This window comes from Lepidochelys kempii, chromosome 1 (genome assembly GCF_965140265.1).
Source record: "Lepidochelys kempii isolate rLepKem1 chromosome 1, rLepKem1.hap2, whole genome shotgun sequence".
NCBI lineage: Eukaryota > Metazoa > Chordata > Testudines > Cheloniidae > Lepidochelys > Lepidochelys kempii.
Window position 1 is genome coordinate 174,287,566 of NC_133256.1, and position 16,372 is coordinate 174,303,937.

Consider the following 16,372-nt stretch of genomic DNA (forward strand, 5'->3'; position numbering starts at 1 on the left):
CAGAGGGATGGAGAAAAATAAATTCAATGTAAACAGAGTAAAGACTAATATTGGAGCCCCATTGTAGTAAGCATTGTGTGTGTATATACACACACACACAGTAAGAGATGGCCCCTTCCCCAGTGGGCTTACAATCTAAACTAGACCAGACACACAAAGAATGATAGAAGGGAAACTATTCTCCCTATTTTACAAATGAGGAACACACATATGGAGAGACTCTGGGTCAGATTTTCAAAGGCACTTTGCTTTTCAATGGGGGCTGTTGGCTGCCGAGCATTTCTGAAAATCTGGCCATGTAAAAATAAAGGGTGAGATTTTCAAAAGCACAAAAGGCAATTAGCCACTCAAAAACTTCCACTTAAAAAACCCACCAATGAGAGCATGGTGTCTAACTCCCATTCATGCCTTTGAAAATCTGGGTGAAATAAATGAATTGCTCAAGGTCAAAAAGGAAATTTGTGGTAACCAAGATAGGAACTACAGCAACAGGATGAGCACTCCTTGCTCATGATGTTGGCTTGGTTTCAGTCAAAGTATTCCATCAGTATATTTCCTTTCCTCATACCAACAGCAGTAGAAGGTTCTTTTTATGCTGATGATGTTGCTCATTCACCCTGTCCCTCCTTTAATCCCCTATTTCAGGAAATTTGGACGATTCTTTGTAAGTCTTGTTTTTCTCTCAAGTGATACTTAACTTGGATAACAGAATAACAGGACAAAGAAATAATCAGAAAGATATGGAAATTTAAGTTTGTTCTGAGGTACAAACTACAAAAATCAGATCCTAGGAGTCACTGTTACCTTGCCTATCTTGTGCTGATTTGTGTATTTGTCAAGAGCTGGCTTCAAACACCACATTTTCATCAGCATCTAAAATGTTGTAGTATAGTCATTGTTATTTACTTGGTTCCATTCAGTGTGGTCTTTTCAACCCCATGGATTGCTACACATTTCCTGATAGTTTCTTTTGGATAGGGTTCTGGAGGAACGTACCAAAACAAACAGCCTTACATGTCTGTTGGTGGCGATGTGAACCCAATCCTTTGTTATCCTTTAGTGCACATTCTTAAGAGTACAGCTTCTTCTCCTCTGTTTGGTGTTGGTAGCAATGGTATGACTCTCTGGCCCCCCTTTGAGTACAAGGTCTCTCCATCCATGCCCACATCCAAATGCAGCAGGTATCTCACTGTCCAGAGGATCCCCATCTCTTTTGGGGGAATCACTGTTTACCTACAGTCTCCTCCCATGGCGGTGATCATTATTCCTTTCCTCTATCTGGATGGTGAAGCAATGGCCTCCTCTTTAATGGATACCGGTGTTAATACACAAGTTTGCCAGCAGCTGCTATTCAGGCACCAAGTACCCATTGGGTTTTTTATAGAGCTGAAATGCAACACTTCTGTATTGCTCCACCAACCTAGGGGCAAGCTACCCAAGGTAATTCCTAAAATCATATCTCCCATGTTATATAAGGTATCATCGAAAGCAGCACTGTATAATGGTATAAGTACCTACTATAACCAACATTATTATAATATAATGGGAAAATCAGCTGAATTTTAATTTACAAAACTATGCATGCATATAAAAATGAAGGCCATTAGATGGCTCTTAGGATTCTGTTTCAGATGTTTGAATCTAGCTAGGATAGGCAGTGATTATAACTGTTCTAGGGAAAGATCACTAGTGTTTGTTCTAAACCACATGAAACTTGCACAACCAAAATGTGTTACCTTGGTGACCAATGATTTAATTTCTTAGAGTCTGCCAACCAGTCTTGGGCGAGTTCCTAATGAGAAAGTCTAAGTCCATTGATTTCAGTGAAGTCACCCCCGGCTTGTGGCAATAAAAAGGGGAGGAGACTCAGATCTCAATCATGGGGGGAAAAAGGGTATAGAAGTGTCCTTTTAAGACTGGAAGGCTCAAAGAGGCATATTCTGCATTAGGGCTAAATACTGCTCTGGAGCGAGTTCCACACGCAGCTCGCTCAGGGCTGAAAGTGATCATATGGAAAGAACAATTTGAAGCCAAGAATGGTGCCGGCAAGATCCCATGAAATGACTGATCTTTTCCATTCTGTTACTTGCTGTGATGATACTTTCAGGTGCTAGTAGTTTTTCCAGTTATTACTTAGCCCGTACTGGGTTCTCTTTAGTCTAGTATATAGACAACTAGACTGGGACTCAGGAAATCTGAGTTCTCTTCCTGGCACTGATGCTGGCCTGCTGGGTGACCTCAGACAAGTGAGGTCACCACTCCATGCCTCAGTTTTTCCATCTGAGAAATGGGGATAGTGACACTGTAAAGTGCTTTGAGATTCACTGATAAGTGCTCAATAAGAGCTAGGTATAATGGTCATTAATTATACCATCATTTCTCTTACATGTTTCAGACCTTTCTAGTTCCCAGCACTGTCACTATGTCGCACAGTAATCTCTCTCTTCAAAGGTGTGTTATCAATGTCATTACTAAATATTGACCAGAGAAACATTAAGTGCTAAAAAACAATCATTTATTTGCCGTGCCTAGGGACTAGTAACTAGTCTGGTTTATATATAACAAATAGAAGAAAGGGGAAGTTGATAGTAATGAAAATAAACTAGAAGCTAGGAATTTTAGAAATCTGATAAGGGAAGGAAAGGGACAGGAAGAAATTGGGCTGCAGAGTTATGGACAATAAAGATTTTTTTTAAAGTATATTAGGAACAAAAGGAACCCTGACAAAGGTATTGTCCATTAGTAGAACTGGAAACACAGAAAAGGCAGAAGTATTCAATAAATATTTCTGCTCTGTATTTGGGAAAAATATATAATCACCATATAACACTCTTTCCATTCCACTAGTATCTCACAAGGATGTTTAACTTGAGTAGCCTCTGACATTTTTAAATCAGCAGGTTCAGATAATTTGTATCTGAGAGTTTTAAAAGAGCGGGCTGAGGAGTTTGCTGAACCATTAATGTTGATTTTCAATCAGGCCTGCAACACTGGGGAAGTTCCAGAAGACTTGCACCAATATTTAAAAAGGGTAAACAGGATAAGGGTAATATAGCCCTGTCCATTTGACAAGACAATAGAGGGGCTGATAGGGGACTCAAAGGAAAGTAATATAATTAATGCCAATCAACATGGGATTATGGAAAATACACCCTGTCAAACAAGAGTGTTTTGATGAGATTACAAACGTGGTTGATAGAGGTAATAGAGTTGATGTAATATAATAAAAATTCTGTAAGGGGTTTGACTTGGTATTGCATCACATTTTGATTGAAAACTAAAGTGTAAAATTAATGTGGCACAGTTTAAATGAATTAAAAGTTGACTAAATGTAACTATACACAGGGAATTAGGACCAAGTGGGTGTGTTTCTAAGTGGGGTTTAGCAGGGATCTGTTCTTGGTCCTATAATATTGAACATTTTTATCAATGACGTGGAAGAAAAATAAATCACTGATAAAGTTTGCAGACGACAAATTGGGGGAGTGGAAAAATAATGAATCTGGATTGCTTGGTAAAAATGGGTAAAAGCTAGCAATATGCCTTTTATTGCAGTTAAATGTAAGTGTATGCAACTAGGATTAAAGAAGGTAAGCCATATTCACAGGATGGGGGATTCTATCCTAGGAAGCAGTGACTCTGAAAAGGATTTGGAGGTTATGGTGGATAAGGAGATGCACATAAGCACCCAATATGATACTGTGGCCAAAAGAACTAATGCAACCCTTGGAATCCCAAGAAGGAGGAGAGAGATTATTTTACCTCTAATTTGGCAGTGATATGACCACTGCTGGAATAATGCATTCAGTTCTGTTGTTCACAATTCAAGAAGGATGTTAATAAATTAGAGAGGGTTTAGAGAAGAGCCATGAGAATGATTAAAGAATTAGAAAACCTGCCTGATAGTGCTGACTCAAGGCACTCAATCTACTTATTTTAATGAAGATTAGATTAAGGGGCACCTGATTACAGTCTACAAGTACCTGCATGGAGAACAAATATTTGATAATGGGCTCTTCAATCTTGCAAAGAAACATAACACAATCCAGTGGCTGGAAGTTGAAGCTAGACAAAGTCAGACTGGAAATAAGCCAGTGAGTAATTTAACCATTGGAACAATTTACCAAGGGTCATGGTGATTCTCCATCACTGACAATTTTTAAATCAAGATTGGATGTTTTTCTAGGAACTATTTTGGGGAAGTTCTATGGCCTGTTTTATACAGGAGATTGGCCTAAATGATCACAATGGTCCCATCTGGCCTTGGAATCTGTGAGCTTTAATGTATCTGTAGTGTTCTGTACAGAAGCTATACTTTTTCTCATTAGGGAAAGTCAGCACAGCTTTGGCTAAAATTTCAAAGGTAACAAAATATTAAGGAAAATATTGCCAAAACATTGTGGAATGCCTTCCTAGGTGTAATTATAAGCATGGCTACTGTGAACCATTTGTCAAGTTAGGACACTGGTGAATTTCTACATTTTTTGTTAGACGCGATTGTAGTCAGCAAGCTGCAAAGAAGCAGACGTCTAGTTTGTTATAGTCAGATGTTACACATCAGTTTTGACTTCCTGTTCCTCCTGGTAAAGCCTAATAATGGGATCTGGGGTACAGATTTCCAGTTCAAATTACCATATGAAGGAATATTACTTGCACCTCTCAAAATACAGCTAGTCTTACAGATGTTTGATAACAGAGGGTGAGCCTGGGGTGGCTTGTATGGTGTAGCACAATGGGCACATCCTTTTTGGAAAAGACTGGAGACCACTGGAGCAAAAAAATCTAGCAATAGACGCCAAGTAATTATGGACTTGTCTCTGGCCTTTCTTTATGTGATTGGTGTTCTAGGACCTTTGCAGTTTGGAAGTACTAACCAGGTGTTTCAGCTTAAAACCTACTTTTTCTTTTATCCACAAAGAAGTTCCATTAACCTTGAGCTCGTGGTGTCAAGCAGTAATAGTAGAATTTGAAGTTTACATGGCCCTTTGCACTTCTAAAAACATTTAGCAAAAATATAGCTGAAAGCAATTTGTGGAAAGCATAAGGGCAGATAATGGAAAAATAAATATGACAGATCAACATATGATTTTAAAACAGCCCATTTAGCTGCCAACATTGTTGTCTCAATTCCATTTTATGGAATTTTTGTAAACAAATCAAATTTCAGATAGGAGGGCTCTATTTTATAAAATGAGTCTATAAATATGATTTAATACAAGATCTTATATTTTAATACAAGTGTTTTAGACCATACTTTAATGCTTCCCATGAATTATACATCTGCAGTTTATACAATTAAAAATGATGTTGCCTTTAAGGAACTTGACAATGGATTGATCTAAGACCAAGGGGAAGTTCTCTAGAACCTTAGCAGGAATAAGCATCAGCCTGAAAAAATGATTTTTCATACATTATAAAAAATGAAATATCAATTTTATCAGATAAATATCTATTTCAATCTACTACAACTCTCCATTTCTGCTCATTTTCTGTTACAGGAATAATGCAGGTAAGGAATCAACATTTTGGATAAACTCTGCCTTAGTTATCCCCATGAAGCTCACTGGCTTCAACAAGGTGAAACTGGTGTCGATCAGGGATTGGCAACCTTTGGCCCACGGCCCACCAGGGTAAGCCCTCTGATGGGCCAGGCCAGTTTGTTTACCTGCCGCATCCACAGGTTCGGCCGATCGCAGCTCCCACTGGCTGCGGTTTGCCGTTCCAGGCCAATGGGGGCTGTGGGCAGGGGCAGCTCTACCAATTACACCACCCCAAGCAGTCGCTGCCGAATTGCCACCACTGCAACCGCGGCGGAGCTGCCGCTGAATTTCCGCCACCCCCGGAACAGCAGCAGAACTGCCTCCAAATTGCCACCGCAGGATACGGACTGCCACCCCATTCTGAATGCCACCCCAAGTACCTGCTTGGAAAGCTGGTGCCTGGAGCCAGCCCTGGCTGCAGGAAACAGCAGCCAGCACAACCCTCAGCCCACACCACTTCCTGCGGCCCCCATTGGTTTGGAAAGCCAAACCACAGCCAGTGGGAGCTGCAATTGGCCAAACCTGCGGACGCGGCAGGTGAACAAACCGGCCTGGCCCGCCAGGGGGCTTACCTTGGCGGGCCCTGGGCCAAAGGTTACTGATCCCTGGTGTAGATGAAGGCAGAATTTGGTCCACTGTCTTCAGACATAACCTGAAAAAGAGCTCTGTGTAAGCTCGAAAGCTTGTTGGTTTCATCAGCAGAAGCTGGTCCAATAAGAGATATTACCTCACCCACCTAGTTTCTCTAATAACTTTTGCATAGCATCCACAGAATTTATAAGTACTTCAGAGTCCTATTTGCATACTTCCTTAACATTTTGATGGAGAAATTAGTACCAACAGCACTCCAGAGAAATCAGAGGCAGCATACCACACAACCTAGACCGGGGTGGCCAACCTGTGTCTCCGGAGCCACATGCAGCTCCTCGTATACACACCAACTCCGGGGCTGGAGCTACAGGCACCAACTTTCCAATGTGCCACTGCTCAACCCCTGGCTCTGCCACAGACCCTGCCCCCACTCCACCCCTTCCCGCTCCCTCCCCTGAGCCTGCCGTACCCTCGCTCCTTCCCACCACGAAACAGCTGATCGGGAGGTGGATGTGCTGATTGGTGGGGCTGCCAGTGGGAAGCTGATGACGTATTACTGTGGCTCTTTGGCAATGTTCATTGGTAAATTCTGGCTCCTTCTCAGGCTCAGGTTGGCCACCCCGACCTAGGCAATATAGTGGTGATCAGTAACCTAGCATTATTGCTCCCCTACTCCCACTGGTATATGATCAGAGATCACAGAAAAAGTGTGAAGTTCTCATGCTTATTTGGTCTTCTCTATACCCTGTGTCTCTGCTAAGTTCTTCTGATGTCACCTCTGATGTCTATGGACCTTCCTCCTAAGAGTTTGTCATTTTATACTCAAAATTTACCTCTGTCTCATGAAGACATGGGACCAACTTTTCACCTCAATTCACTGATGTAAACTCAGAGTATGGATCTCTCATTTACTTTCCATTTGCTCCCCTTACACTTTATACAAATTACTTTTAGCTACATTTGTGCTAAATATTTCTTTGGAATTGCAAATAGCCATGTCAAACTGCAAATTCCACCATTACGCTTTGACCAAAAAATAAATATATAGATTACTCTGGATTCACACCCATTTAATCAAGGTCAGAATCTGGACCCGATAGTCTAATTTTTATTAGGGTAAATAATGTACACTAGAAATGCTACATTAGGAAAGTGAGATATGAAACAATGTCATCTTCTGTCATCCATGTCTTTGTTATCTCCAGATTAGACTCCTTCAATGTGCTCTACATCTTCTATCTATCTGAAAACTGGTGCTGAATGCATAGCTCATTTGGTAAGGGGAACATCTTTCCAGGATCACAGGACATCAAGTACTTTTGGATCTGCACTGACAATCCATTCGGTACCAGCTAGAATTTAAGGTGCTGGTTTTGACCCATAAAAGAAAACAGCAGAAGGCAGCACAGGTTCTATTTCTGTGTGATCTGGGGCAATTAATTTCACTTTTCTGGGCCTGTTTTCCCTCCCAGCCTTTGTCGGTTTTGTCTGTTTAGGTTGTAAACTCTTCAGGGCAGGGACTGTCTTTTACTGTACTTGCACAATGCCTAGCATAGTGGGACCCTGATCTCAGCTGGAGATTCCAGGTGCTACCATAATACAATCAACCACCCCAAAATGGCCTGGGGCCTACTTATTTGAAATACCACTTCTATCCCCAGGCCATACTGCCACAGCAGCAATGCCGAGGCTGGAGGCTCATTTTATATAAAAGGGTGGGGAGGAGCTGATAGGCTGTTCTCTAAAGGGTTTTGGAACTCACTCCTTCCTCCTCCCCCAGTCTCAAATAGTCCTAGTCTGTCAACATTCAGACCAGGCTGAGGCACATGTGTTTTCATAAACAGAGAGAAACTGGCAGGACTCCTGTGGGAGGTCACAGAGGCTGCAAATACGATTTTAGCTACTAGGTTGTGATTTATGTTGTGTTTGGGTGGGGAGGGGTTCTTGCTATATAACTGTATTTTTAAATGGGTCAAGGAAGGGATGGACACTCCTTTTTATGGAATGTCTATATAAAGTTAAAACAATTAAATACATTAATACATATAATTGTGAGATTGCAGCATTGCTATCTAACAGCCCACACTGTTGGATCAATGCCCTACATGCTGGCCCTTGGAGGCTCAGAGGCATAGCTTCCCTGCTTTACCTTCCGGCCCTGTCTACACTCTGCTCCCACCATGTCATGAAACTGTTTAAACAAGGATTTAAAAATATAAATAAAATCAGCACACACTTCAGGTGTTTTCCAGGGCTCCCAGTCTCAATAAAGACACCATCATAGGTCCTAATCACATCAGCCACACTATCAGAGGCTTGTTCACCTGCACATCTACCAATGGGATATATGCCATCATGTGCCAGCAATGCCCTCTGCCATGTACATTGGTCAAACTGGACAGACTCTACGTAAAAGAATAAATGGACACAAATCAGATGTCAAGAATTATAACATTCAAAAACCAGTCGGAGAACACTTCAATCTCTCTGGTCACTCGATTAGAGATCTAAAAGTGACAATTCTTCAACAAAAAAATTTCAAAAACAGACTCCAACGAGAGACTGCTGAATTGGAATTCATTTGCAAACTGGATACAATTACCTTAGGCTTGAATAGAGACTGGGAGTAGATGGGTTATTACACAAAGTAAAACTATTTCCCCTTGTTTATACCTCCCGCCCACCCCCCACTGTTCCTCAGACATTCTTGTCAACTGCTGGAAATGGCCCACCTTGATTATCACTACAAAAGGTTTTTTCCCCGCCTGCTCTCCTGCTGGTAATAGCTCACCTTAAGTGATCACTCTCATTACAGTGTGTATGGTAACACCCATTGTTTCATGTTCTCTATGTACATAAATCTCCCCACTGTATTTTCCACTGAATGCATCCGATGAAGTGAGCTGTAGCTCACGAAAGCTTAACCAATTTATTTGAGCATAGTCTCTAAGGTGCCACAAGTACTCCTTTTCTTTTTGTGAATACAGACTAACACGGCTGCTACTCTGATACCAAGAGCTGACATTTAGGATCCAGGGATCCCAAAGTGCTTTCCAAACTTTGGAATTTAATCTAATAAAACATGCGAGAACATTGGATCCAAATGTATATATACAGGGAATGCTGGAAATACTACTCAACAGCATAGGGTAGAAAACATAGGTCAATAAATAAAGAATACCACAATACTTCATACCTAGTCCTCCTATGGGACTAGATTTTGAGTTGGACCATGCACCCGTGCAAGGGAATAAGAGGTGGTAACTATCCTTCCCCCTTCCTACCACCACCATTATAAAGGGATAAAATGTCTCTATTGTTGGGAGTCTTTAAATAAACTCATTGTCTTTATAGAAGTTATGCTTTTGTTCAGCCACAAGCTTTTGGGCTAGACACAATATTCATTTGGTGACGTTCTATGACCTCTGTTATGCAGAAAGCCAGACTAGGTGGTCATAATGGTCTTTCTAGCCTTCAAGTCTATTAATCCCTGCATGGACTACAGGTCCAGACACACAAATGTAAACAGGTACACCAATTGTATGAAGTCCAGTTCTAAGCTTTTTTTCCTACCTGCGTGCACAGCAGGTTGGATGTGAGGGGTGGAACCCTAGATTGACCACTTCCCAACATGGGAAATGTTGTAACTGGCAACCTGTATTGCCCACAAGCAAATTACTAACCCCCAAGGGTAAGGTAGAAGCACAGGGGAGTAGCTTCAGAAGTGTGTCTCTGAAGCACAGCACCCCTGGGGTGGTACAAGCTGTGCATCATCCCATATACTGGACAGTGTCTAAAGGCACCATGACAGAGCTCCAACCTTGTCCCCATGGGTCCCACACTTCCAGGCAGTTTATGCTAGCCTCAGAGACTCACTGTGACCCTCCATGTAGCGCTTCTCTCTCTGGAGCCAGGGTACAGTATACTAAACCCTTTTCATCATAAGCCAGCAAGGAGGCTGGTGAGAGAACTCCCACAGTCTCTGTTGTCCCTACAGGCTTATTCCAGAACAGTTTAGCCTCCTGTCCTGACAGGGGCCTGTCTTCCCCTCCCAGGAGGTGTTTCTGTAGTGGAGGGAACCCACCCTCTACTACTGGGTTCCAGCCCAGGGACCCTAATGACAGCAGCTGTTGGCAGCCAGCCTTTCACTGCCAGAGTTGCTACAGCTCTCCCACTTCCCTCTCAACACCTTCTTCACCCTTACCTTAGAGGGCCCTTTCCAGTGGCTAGAGGACATCTTCATTACCCAGCCCTTCAGCTATACTTCCTCTCCCCTAGCTCTCTTTAGCCTGACTGGAGTGAGTCCTTTTATAGTATCAGAGGGGCCTTAATTAGATTCAGGTGTTCACATTAGCTTAATAGCCTCACCTGACTCTTTGCAGGTTAAATGGAGTCAGCTGTTCTCATTAGCCAAACAGCTTCAACTGACTCTTTGTGGGCTAATTGGAGTTATGTGTCCACTCTAACCTGGAGCAGCCCCTGCTCTGGTCAGACAGGGAAAAGAAAACTGTTTCTCTAGTGGCCAGTAGATTGGCCTCTGACTCCTCTCCTATAGCCCTCTGACCTGGAGGAAGGTGGGAGTCTGCTAGTGCTAGGCCCTGGCCTCTTGCTGATACTCCTCCAGCAACTCCGTTGGCTAGGCCAGGCCCTCCCACTCTTCTCTACTACCTGGTTGCTAGCTGGCTGATCACCCCTTCCCTCCCCCCCCACCCTTGGTTGCTGCTGCTCCTGCTGTAGCCCTTTGGGGGGCTTCTGGCTCACTCCCCAGAAGAGGGGAGTGAGAGACCCCAGTCCCAGCCATTGCTACTGCAGCTGCGAACACCACCACCACCAGCTGAGAGGGATCCTTCCTGCCTGACTACTGGATTGCCTACTGGAGCTGCTGCTGAGTTTGTTGCCCAGGAGCTGCTGGAGCCTCGAGGAGGAAGAAGAAGAAGAGGACCATCTGCTCCTGGGGGAGCGTGCAGAGACTCTGCAGACCATAGCGGAGGGGGCCTTCCAATCAAGGACTGAGTAACTTTTGAACTGTGCTCTTGTGGTGGGTGTCTTGACTGTGTTTGTGGGGTCATGGGGTGTGGCATGTAGCCTGGTCCATCTGTGTCTTCTCCCCCCCCCCCCCCTCCCCCTCTCCATGCCCCCTCCACCATCCCCAGTGGACACTTACCATCTGCCTCAGCTCTTGCCTCAAGGACTCACTGCTTGCTTGGCTTGCTGTGCCCTTTTGCCACCATTTGGGCCTGGAGCAGCAGCCAGCAAACATTGACTTTTTTGCAAGTGCATGTGGGTTCATGTGCCCCCTCCTTCCCTGCAGCTGTCTCCCTCTCTCCCCTTGCAGCCCTTTGCCCCTCCTTTTTGCCCCAGCCCCTCAGCAGCTTTAGTTTGCCTGCCCCACCCCTTTCCCTCTGCAGGTTTGTTTGTTTGTTTGTTTGTGCCCCACCCCAGCCTCTAATGCTAGCCACTTGGTTTCCCTGTCCTACCCCCAGCCTGGTTGTTGCCCCCCCCCCCCGGTTCCTCTGCCCTGATTGGCCCTTTGCTCTGTGTGCCCATGCCCCCTCCCATATGCTTGTGCCCCTCCCCTGTTTCAGTTTGAACCCATTTCACTGCACCCCCCACAATGCTATTATAGCCCCCACCTCCCCTAGTGCAGCTAGAGGAGCTGGAATCCCATCCTGTGCTGGCGACTGAACCCCCGCAAGTCCTTGATAGCCCCCCACATCCAGCCCCCTGCACCATTCTGGCACCCTCCTCCTCTGCCTGCAGCCTAGCAGGGAGGAGTGGTTGACCTGCTTCCCCCTTTCCTACCCCTCCTCCCCTCCCGGTGTTTCACCTCCTTCCCTGCTCATTATGGCGGGGGACACGGCAGGTGAGACTTCTTGGACAGTCCCCGCTGCCCCTCCTCCACCTGCCCCCCCAACATCCCCTGTGGCTCCCACCTCAACTGCTGCTGCCAAACCACCTGCTACTGCCCACGCTGGGGCACTGACAGCGGGATGACCTCCACTGCTCCCTCATCCCTTGCCCCTTCAGATTCTGGGGGAGCCCCCCAGCTGCCAGGAAAGGCCAGGGTAAAAAGAAGGGTAAGGGCCCAGCCAAAAAGACTAAGCCCACCATGGCAAGGACTGCCCCCTCTGCCACGGCCTGACCACCGGCCATGGCATCCCTCCCCATTACTCCCTCCACCAGCTCTGCGGGTGCCCCTCTCCTGGCCCCCAGGGCGTACGCCTAGGTGATGGTGGCTTCCCCACCTGCTGCTACATCATCTCTCCCAGCCACCGCCTCTGCTACCATCCCTGGTGGCCGGGGCCCCTTCCCCACGTTGACCCGGAAGCACGGCGTCCGTTGCCTCCAGGTGCCCGCCTCGCTACACGTGGAGACCTACATGCGGGCGTTAGGGCCCATGGCCGTCCTGGTGGCCTCCAAAATGTATGAGAAGGTCGTCTTCTTCCTGGTGTCGGAGGCTACCGCCCAGGAGGCAGTGGAGAAGCCCCTGGCAGTAGGGGGCATGTTCATCCCACTGGAGCAGCTGGATTACCTGGGAGTCCGGTTGGTCCTGACCTCCATCCCTTCGTTCCTCCTAATGCCGCCCAGTTACCTGCCCTCTCTGCCCTGGGGAAACTGCTGTCAGTTCTCTCTCCCTGGGCTGCAAAGTCCCCGCCCTCAGTCATGTCCTCTCGTTCCACCAGCATGTGCAGCTTCAACTGCTGCCGGCAGTGTGTGATGGAGAGGCGATTGAGGGGTCCTTTCTGGTCCCCTACCAGAGGGCCTGCTACCAGGTGCATTACTCTATGGGGGAGGCCCAGTGCTACCTCTGCCAGGTGCTGGGGCACATCAGGAGAGACTGCCCCTTGGTCCAGCACGGAGGAGCATTGGGGACCTCAGAGTCCCTGGCAGAGCACCAGCCCCGTCATCGCCGGCGCCTGGAGCCGCCCCTCCTCCTTCCCAGCTCACCACTTCTCCCACTCATGCCCTAGGGGTACCTTCCCCAGCGCACCCAGATGTGCCGGAGAGCCCCGCCCTGGCTGCATGCAGTCTGGCAGGGCCTATGGAGGAGGGTGCGATGGGATTACCACGGGGTGTGGGAGAGGGCCTGCCCCAGGGGTAATCTTCCCTCCCTTTTGCCGCCTCACCACTACTTCCCCGTGTTCCCGTGCCCTTGCCCTCTGATCTGACCCCTTCTGGCCAGCCCACAGATGATGCCGTGGAGGGCTGAGTCCAAGTAGAGGGGAAGCAGGGCAAGTGGAAGGCACGAGCTCTGCTACCTCCCTCTGATGCGGAGGCCCCCTGAAAGACCAGGAAGGGGGCCACTGACACCGAGCCTCATACTTTGCTGCTAGGTGCATCCCATCTGTCAGAGCTGGCTGGGAATGACATGGCAGCAATGGCTGGTAGCATTGCCCCTCCTCTGGAGTCCCTCCCGGGGGGCCCCTGATAGAACCCCTCCTGCCCCCTTGCCACCTGAACTCCCCACATGCTCCGAGGCGAGCGAGGAGGTCCCCGGGGTGGTGATTTTCCCCTCCATCTTCATGGAGATCGAGGCCTAGGTCTGACCCCAGTCACTCAGGTGGAGGGCAAACCTCTGTCAGCAGGCCTCTATCTGGGTGACTTCACCCTGGCCCCCCACTCCCCATGCTCCATCCCCCTAACTGCTGCTTCTACTCCCACCTCTGAGGAACCCCTGGACTCTTCCACCAGCCCTGCTGCGGACGGCCTCCCACTAACGGCCGCCCAGCCTATTGAGGCGACAGCCAGTGCCATGGGGCTGGGACCTGAGTCACCAGGGGCATCCCTCTTTGATGGTGGGGGCCCCGCTGCTGCTTCCCCACCTATCAATGCTGTAGCCACACCTGCCTTGGAGTGTGAGGGCCCCCTTCCCATTCCACAGACCCCTAAACCCAGCTGAGAGGTGCTGCCCCTCCCCCAGGGCTTGGCTGCTGGGGCCCACGATCCCACTTCCGCCCCCTCCCTGACCTCTGCCCTGTCCCTGATGCCAACCCCAGCCCCCACCCGTCCACCTCCTGTGCTGCTACTGCTGCGCCGGGGCCATCTCCTTCCCCTTCCCGGAAGACTATCCCCAGAGAGTGGCCTTCATGTTCCCATGTCCTGACCCCCTAGGGGCTGCTATTTTCCCTCTGTTGCCCCCTACTGATCTGGGGTCTGAGGCGGGCTGCGTGGCACTGGCACATCGGGCGCCACGCCAGGGGTCCGCCGCCTGCCTGCCCATCTCGGTAGGCCACGGGGCTTTGACAGGGGCCCCACTAGAGGTTGGCCAGGGGCTTGTAACCCTGCTCCCGAGTAGGCTGCAAGAGTTTCTCCAGGATGCCCCTAGGTCCCAGAACAAGGTGCAGCTTGCTCTCCAGCTCTGGGAGGACTTTTATCAAATCCTTGGGGCTGTAAGGGCCATTCTGTGGGAGGCTAAAGGGACCAGGAGGCAGGCAGCTTCAGCCTACCAGCTTGCCTGCGGCTTCTGTGACTCTTTGCTCACCTATGGGGTAGGTGATGGTTTGCTGCGCAGCCCAATGGGGGACATGAGCATCCCTGCCAGTGAGGATCCTCCCCCTGGCACTCATCTTCGCAACATTAAACACCTGGGGCTGTAGGATGGGTCTCCACAGGTGCCAGGTGCTCTCCTTCCTTTGCGGGGGTACTCTGTGGTTTTCTTGCAGGAGACCCATACGGATCCAGCTGCAGAAGCAAGTTGGTGGCTGGAGTGGGGGGACAGGGTCTATTTTAGCCTCCTCACAGTTTGTGGAGTGGCAACCCTGTTCTCCCCCAACCTATAGCCTGAGGTGCTGGGGGTCGCCGAGGCTGTGCCAGGTCGCCTGCTGCACCTCTGGATCCGTATGGAGGGGCTAGGGGTCAACCTCATCAATGTTTATGCCCCGACTTCGGGCCCAGAGTGACTGCATTTTTATCAGCAGGCGTCCGCCTTCCTCGGCTCTTTGGATCCTCGTGAATGCCTGGTCCTAGGCAGGGACTTTACCACCACCCTCGAGGAACGGGACAATTCGGGGACCAAGCAGTGCCCAGCTGCCACGGACGTCTTCCAGGAGATTGTCGACCCCTGGTGGATGACTGGCGCGACCACCACCTGGACGACGTCTCGACGTTCACCTTCGTCCGGGTGGAGGCCTATCAATCGTGCCACTCCTGGTTGGACCACATTTACTTCTCACGCTGTCACCTTTCACGGGCCCACTCCTCCAGCATCCGGCCGGCCCCGTTCTCAGATCACCACCTAGAGATCGTGATGGCCTCTCTCTGCACAGAGAGGCTGAGGCCTGCCTATTGGCACTTTAATAACAGCTTGTTGAAGGATGTGGGCTTTGTGGCATCCTTCCGGGAGTTCTGGCTGGCCTGTCAAGGGCAGAGGCACACCTTTCTCTTGGTGTAGTGGTGGTGGGAAGTGGGGAAGGTGCGCACCCAGCTCTTCTGCAACGACTATACCCAGGGCAAAAGCTGACAGAGGGATGCAATGATAGCAGTTGAAACAGGAAGTCTTCAAGCTGGAGAGGCATCTGGCCGCCAGCCCCGAGGATTCATCCCTCTGTGGAGCGTGCTGGGAGAAGTGGGAGGAGCTCCAGGCCCTCTAGGACAATCAGACGCGGGGTGCCTTTGTTCAATCCCGCATCTGCCTCCTTCGGGAGATGGATCATGGCTCCTGCTTCTTCTATGCCCTGGAGAAAAAGAGGGGAGCCAAGAAGCAAGTCACCTGCCTCCTGGCAGAGGATGGCACCCCCCTCACAGATCCAGTGGAGATGTGCGGGAGGGCCAGGGCTTTCTAAGCAGGCCTTTTCTCCCTGGATCTGACCGATCCTGATGCTTCCAGAGTGCTCTGGCACTGACTCTCAATGATCAGTGTGGGCAACCGAGACCGGCTAGAGCTGCCTCTCACTCTGGCAGAGTTCTCAGAAGCCCTCTGCTGCATGCCCACCAATAAATCTCTGGGCATGGATGGGCTGACTGTGGAGTTCTACTGCATGTCTGGGATGTCCTTGGTCTGGGCCGAGTCCTTGGAGAGCAGGTTCTCCCCCTGTCGTGCAGGCGAGCCATGCTTGCCTTGCTCCCAAAGAAGGGGGACTCTCACAGTCTTTAGAATTGGCATCCCGTCTCGCTCCTCAGCACGGACTACAAAGTCATAGCAAAGGCCATCTCCCTGCAGCTGGGGTCCGCGCTGGTGGATGTGGTCCACCACAACCAGACCTACGCTGTCCCGGGCCGTACCATCTTTGATGATCTGTATT